The sequence below is a fragment of the Macaca fascicularis genome, chromosome 3 (assembly GCF_037993035.2).
Source record: "Macaca fascicularis isolate 582-1 chromosome 3, T2T-MFA8v1.1".
In the NCBI taxonomy this organism is placed as follows: domain Eukaryota; kingdom Metazoa; phylum Chordata; class Mammalia; order Primates; family Cercopithecidae; genus Macaca; species Macaca fascicularis.
Genome location: NC_088377.1, coordinates 191,125,810 through 191,132,858, shown reverse-complemented (window position 1 = coordinate 191,132,858; position 7,049 = coordinate 191,125,810).

Below are 7,049 nucleotides of genomic sequence, written 5' to 3'. Positions count from 1 at the left end.
GCTGGGATTACAGGCGCCAGCCACCACACCTGGCTGATTTTTGTGTTTTTAGTAGAGACGGGGTTTCACTATGTTGGCCAGCCTGGCCTCAAATTCACGATCTCAGGTGATCTGCCCACCTTGGCCTCCCAAAGTGCTGGGATTACAGACGTGAGCCACCACGCCTGGCCTCTTGCATCTTTTCTTGGCTGGGCATGAGGTGAAGAAAGGATCGTGATGCCTGTAGTTGTAATCCAGGTCTTAGAGCAAAGTCTAGCCAATGGCAGTTGAGCCAGGCTAGCACCCATATTCCCATCAGCCAGAGTTAATAATCATTACCATTTTAGCTCGAGTTTTCAGTCTTCTGTTTTGGTCATAGCCTTTTTAAGAAAATGAAAATGTCAAATCCACCTTAATTTTTGCCACAGCGGGCATGGGAGAAGATCTGCCCTGGCTGCTGTGAGGATAACTGGGGATGGGAACATGCTGCCCTCCTTGTCAGTCCTGACCTCTCTGCTGTGCTTCTGGTCCACCTGCCCCCTGGCTGAGTCTGGAGTAGCCTCTGGTGTCTGTCCAGCTTGGGGCACCTCTTCACCCCGTACGCTCCCCAGTGATCTTGTGTGTTCTCACACTCCCTCTCATCCACACACCACATGCAGAAATCTGGAGTATCGTGGCCAGAATCCTGGTGCATGGTTTCCTAAATGAAGCACTCCTTGGTCTCTGGTTTGGGTGCCTCTCACCAAGACAGAGAACAAAGGAGCAGGTTTGGGCAGGGTAGTTGAGTTCTGCTTCATACATCCAGAGGAGGTGCCCAGTCAGTTGTGAGGGAGACCAGACGAGTACCAGTGAATGAGAGGGCCACCACTCCCCACGGACTTCCTGGGAACCCTTGCACTACCACTGTCCCAAAGCGTCATGCTTGGCCAAGCACAGGGTTCCCTTCCTCTAGTAGTTTCCTGCTACTGCTGCTGCTGCTGCTGTAACAAATGATAAGGAACCTAGTGGCTGAAACCAGCACACGTTTATCTTACCATTCTGGTGATCAGAATCCAGAATGAGTTCTGGAACCAAAATCAAGGTATCATGAGGGCAGAATTGCTTCCAGAGGCAGAGGCTTCAGAGGAAAATTCATTTCCTCCCTTTTTCCAACCTCTAAGGCTCCCTCCATTCCTTGGCTCGTGGCCCCTTCCTCCACAGGAATCACTCTGACCTCTGTTTTCATTGTCACATCTTTTTCTGACTCACTGCCCTGCCTTACTTTCATTAAAGACCCTTGGGATTACATTGGGCTCACTTAGATAATCTCTGCCTCTCAAGATCCAAATTTAACCAAGTCTGCAAAGTCCCTTTTGCTACATAAAGTTAACACATTCATAGGTTCTGGGGACTAGGATGTGGACATCCTGGGCGGAGGGATGTGTTATTCAGCTTACCACACCTCCCAAAACTCAGGGCAACCCTCATTGCTTCTCTGAGGCCAGGCCAAATACTCCCTGGGACGTTCATATATGTTCTGGCACTGAAATAACTTGTGCCAAAATGAGAACATTTGAGGTTCATCATTCCAGCCATTCCTTCATCTTGGCCACCCTCTGTTGCCCATCAAAAGGTGTTCATTTGCTGTTGCCTCCTCTTGACATCTTTTCCTTCATCTTTTTACCGTTTTGTTTTCTTATTTCCGATGCTTCTGAAGATGGCCCCCTCCCTCCAACTCTTTCCATTGTTAAGTAGCAATGCAGCATCATTGTCATGTTCACAGGCAGACTGAAGACAAGATGGGTTAAGCTGCACTTTAACCATCTCAATAGCATCAAGATCTTTGAAGACTGCCCTGGCCACTTGTAACTATTACGCTGACATTCCTCTGACATTTGTCAATCATTTTTCCACATTGAAGGCTTGTTAGAGGTCTCTCTGGGCCTTAAGCCTATAACTCCTACCCCCACCCTGCACCAGTCCATCCTTCATACTGACCCGGGGGGCCTTTTTAACTGGTAAGTCTGCTTACTGAGGCTCCCTGATGTAAAGTACTCCAGTGGCTCCCCATCATCTGCTTGCTGAAATGCATACTTCAGCACAGCACATCCAGCCCCTCATGAGGGCACTCCTTCCTTGTTCTCCTCCTCCGCTTGCATCTCACCCTCTAGACAAACCGAACTGCCAGCCTTTCCCTAAGCACCATGCCGTTCCCACTGCATGTCGTGTCCTTCCCCTCCTCATGGACCACTTGGTGCACTCCCACTTTCCCCCAGGTCTTGGCCCAAAGCATCACCCAGCCTTCCCTGATCTCTCCAGGTGGAACTGATACCTCCCCTGTTTTTCCCGCAGACCCCTGCTCAGGCTCCGTCTGTCACCTCATGAGACCATCTCTCACTTTGTGTGTAAAAGTTGTCTGTTTAAAAATGAGGCAAGAGGCCAGGCGTGGTGGCTCATGCCTGTAATCCTAGCACTTTGGGAGGCCGAAATGGGCAGAACAGGAGGTCCCAGCTACTTGGGAGAATGGGCAGGAGAATTGCTTGAACCCAGGAAGTGAAGGTTACAGTGAGCCAAGATCATGCCATTGCACTCCAACCAGGGCAACAAGAATGAAACTCCATCTCAAAAAATTTAAAAAAAAAAAATTAAAAAATGAGGCAAGAAACTTAGAAGTCATAAGGAGGCCTTTATTCCCTGACAGCTATAAAACGAAGTTTCTAATTTTGTTGTAATTGTCAAGTTTCTTTTAACCCAGAGTTGTACAGTTGTACCTGATTATTTAAAGACATTAAAAACACAGTTTAGACATGAAATACATACACTTAAATAATTATGTTTTATTACAAAAATTTGGTCAGAGTCATAAATGCAAATATTGTGGATTGTATGACCCAACTACATCTGGAAGTTCCAGATAGGGCCTCATAAACGTAACTTTTTTTTTTTTTTTTTGAGACAGAGTCTCGCCCTGTCACCTAGGCTGGAGTGCAGTGGCGCGGTCTCGGCTCACTGCAAGCTCCGCCTCCCAGGTTCAGGCCATTCCCCTGTCTCAGCCTCCCGAGTAGCTGGGACTACGGGTGCCCGCCACCACGCCCAGCTAATTTTTTTTTGTATTGTTAGTAGAGACGGGGGTTCACCGTGTTAGCCAGGATGGTATAGGTCTCCTGACCTCATGATCCGCCCGCCTCAGCCTCCCAAAGTGCTGGGATCATAGGTGCGAGCCACCACCGCACCTGGCCAAACATAACTTTAAATATGGAGCTAAGATAGAATGAAATAAAAGGAAACTCCAGTGTGCCCCAAATGAAGGCAAAACTGTACACCCAAGTTGTCAGCACGTGGGTCGCTGCTGGGCCTACCTGGAGTGGGGTGAGGAGAAGGATATGTAGGCCTTGGGCCAACAGAGGTAAAAACTGGCACCTCCACATAAAGCCCCTTGAGGCCTCATTTTCTAGGGCCTCGTCTTCATTAAATACATGGTTCAGAAAAAAATGCATCCCAACAACAAAGGATGTTGTGTTAGTCGCATCTCTGGGAAGCAGACACTGAGACACGGCTTGGAGTTCAGGAGGTCTACTGGGGAATAATGCCTGTAGAAGATAAATGGGGGAGGAAGCAGGATCTTTCAGGCAAGTCTTAGGCCACAAGGCAGGGCCAATACCTGTGAAAGGAAAGAGGTAAGGAAGCAGGAACAGAGCAGGATGTGGATCTGAGTTTCAGCTAACCCGATGAGGGGCTCAAGAGCAAATATTGCCTCTCAGAGAAGTTCCATGTTAGGCAGAAATAACCAGGCCCTAGGACCCCACCTGCTCAGCCATGGACTGGGGCTGCCCAAGAAAAGCATGAAAACCAGGGCATTTTCTGAAGGGGTTCACTACTTAAGCTGTTAGCAGGGCACCTTGCAGCTGAATAGTAAGTTCCTGAATGGAGATGTGAGTGGTGTAGCTCCACGGCTGCCACAGATGACAGAGAGCTTATCTGTTTCAGGCTGGACTCTGGGTGATGGCACCAGAGGGGGTGGTATCTTCCTTCAGAATTCAAAACCACAGCTAGTACCTCATACAGGTTTGTGATTCAAATGTACATTATCCACTGGGCTGATACATTGACATAAAAATTGGCCTTAGCCCAGTGATAGCACTTGAGGTTTCTGACTGAAGCAAATTCAAAAACAGGAGGAACCATCCCACAATCCAGACCACAAGCCCTGCTCAGTGTAAGCTCATAGTCACACGTTGCAAAATCCACAAGGAAACAATCCACCATCAGTGAGGACACAAGCAGCAGATTAAAATCCAAGAGCTTGAATTCATGTAAACATAATCCAGAAGAGAATACAAAATGAGAATTTTTGTAATGTGTAAGACTAACAGAGAGCACAAAGTAGAAAAAGCAGAGTGGGAAAACCATAGAACTAGAAATCACCAAACCCTAACATAAAACAAGATACCAGGAGTGCAAAATCTCTAATTTTTTAAAAAATCAAGATACTATAAAAAAAGAAAGTAGTATTTGAAACAGAATTTCTAGAATACATAAAATATATGCTCTTTGAACATTTTTTAATGGACTGGTGAAACTGCAGGACTAGATACAGCTGAAAAGAATTAGTTAAATCAAAGCTAGATAAGAAAAGTACCCAGAATGAAGGACACAGAAAATTATGGACAGAAACATGACATGTTAACAACATAGGCTAGGAATATTTGCCATGCCTCTATCTAATCAGATGCTCTCATCTAGAAAGCAATGATTAGGAAATCTGGAGAAAAGAAACTTTAAAAAAAAAAAAGAATGGCTAACAATTTTCAAAATTTGATGAAAGATATAAATCTTCAAATTTAAGAGGCACAAGTCCTGAATAAGGTAAATAGAATGTAAACCAAAAATAAAATTCTAAGCTCCCCAACTGACTGATGGACCCTTCCCTCAGCCAAGGGCATTCCAAAGCTAACCTGAAAAACTAGTTCAGGCCATGATGGGAAGTGGAGGTCGGACATACCTCATTATACCCGCCCTCTGTTGGAATTCAGGCACAGCTGACTAGCATTAACATTAAAATGGAGATCCCAAGACTGCCAGAAAAGACTTTTTGTAGCAATAAGACACAATTTCTAGCCTGACTCTAGTATAGCATCACATGAAAAATAGCAGGCCCTGAAAAAATTGAAGTGTTTTATCCCAAAACTTATTTCTTTGACGTATTTTGAAATGGCCCTGCCAAGCTGTCTCTTGAGGGGAAAAATCTACATTCTATAGAAAATCCCTGTTTCTTTCCAGGTCTTTTCCGTGATCCAGGAGACAATTAACTAAGAGTCTGGCATCTTTTTAGGTCTCATAAGAGCTCTGAAGCCAGCTACCTGAAGGTTTCATCTGCATGATAAAACCTTGCTCTTCACAACCCCTTATCTTAACCTAGACATTCCTTCCTATTGATTCCAGGTCTTTAGATAATAACTCAGTCAATTGCCAATGAGAAAATCTTTGAATCCACCTATGTCCTGGAAGGCCCTGCTTCCAGTTTTCCTGCCTTTCCAGACCAAACCAATGTACGTCTTACATGTATTCACTGATGTCTTGTGTCTCCCTAAAATATAAAAAACCAAGCTGTAGCCCAGCCACTTTGGATCCCCTGGGGCTGTGTCATGGGCCATTGGTCACTCTTTTTTTTTTCTTTGTTGACTTCTTGGTCACTTATATTTGGCTCAGAAAAAAAATCTCTTCAAATATTTTATAGTTTGACTATTTTCATCAACAAAAGGTAAAGTCACATGTAAAAATATTGTGATAAAACTATCAAACACCAAAAACAAAGAGGACATCCTGAAAACAACCAGAGGAAAAAACCAGATTGGCTTCTAAGGAAAACTACTAGATTGACAATAGACTCTTTTATGGTAAACATGGAAGTCAGAAGACAATGGACTAACATCTACAAAGTGGTAAGGGAAAATACTGTCAATGAAGATTTTATACCCTGATCAACTATCATACAACAGCAAAACCAAATAAAGATGTTTTCAGAAAATAAAAACTCAGATATTCCATTCATAGACCCTCACTGAAAACAAACTATTAGGGACTATCTTTCAGGAAGAAGAAACTTGAACTTAGTAGGTAAATCCAGTAGGAGAAGGATATAAGAAGAAACAATGGTGAGAAAAAGTATCAGTAAATGTGGGTAAATCTTAACATGCATTGGCTTTATAAAACAATACAAATTTTAGGGATACAAAAAAATGGAACTAAAATACTAGAAAACAATCCCATGTAAGGTGGATGGAGTATGATTAAAATGAAAGTATTCTATGGTCCTTGTGACTTCAAGATAAGCGCAGAGATATCAATTACATATAGACTTTGTGAGTCAAACACACGTTTAAAATGTTCATTAAAACTGCTAGATGAATAGAAATAGAATGTTGCCTAGCAGAGGGAGAAAATTTGAATGAAGAAAGTTTCACTAATCTAATAGAAGGCAGGGAAAGGGAGAAAGAAGTGATGAAAAGATCATAAAATAAAATGATGAAAAAAATCTAAATACATCTGTATTCACTACAAATGTAAACAAAATAAGCTTTCTAGTTTAAAAACAAGTTGTCAGATTATAAAAGAAAACAAAAATCCAGCTCTATGCTTTTAAGTTTTAGGAGTATTCATTCATTGGAGCATAACCATAAAATAGTTTTCCTTTTTCTTCATGACTGCCCTGTAATTGTGCTATGTCAACCCTTCCTTGCTTTCCAGCTATTTGATACCATATGACATCTTGTCAAAATTCTAATACTATATTTCATCACTTTCTGTTATAAGGAAAGTCTCATTTCAGTCTTAGTGTGAGGCACATTTGAACTTTGAGTGAAGCTCAACACAGAACTCAGGTCCCCTCAACTCTGGTTCAGGCTAGATCTACCTTAGGGTGAAGAGAACATGTAGTCTGTTCTTCAGACCTTGTCATGCTTCCCTCACAGACACTAGCCTAGGCCTTCACAAAGCTTCACTTTTGGCTTTATAAGGTCAAAAAGGAGGTAGAGGAGAATGCGCTTACATCTGTTGATGGAGAACCTTCATTCAGCTTGGTTCCACCTGTG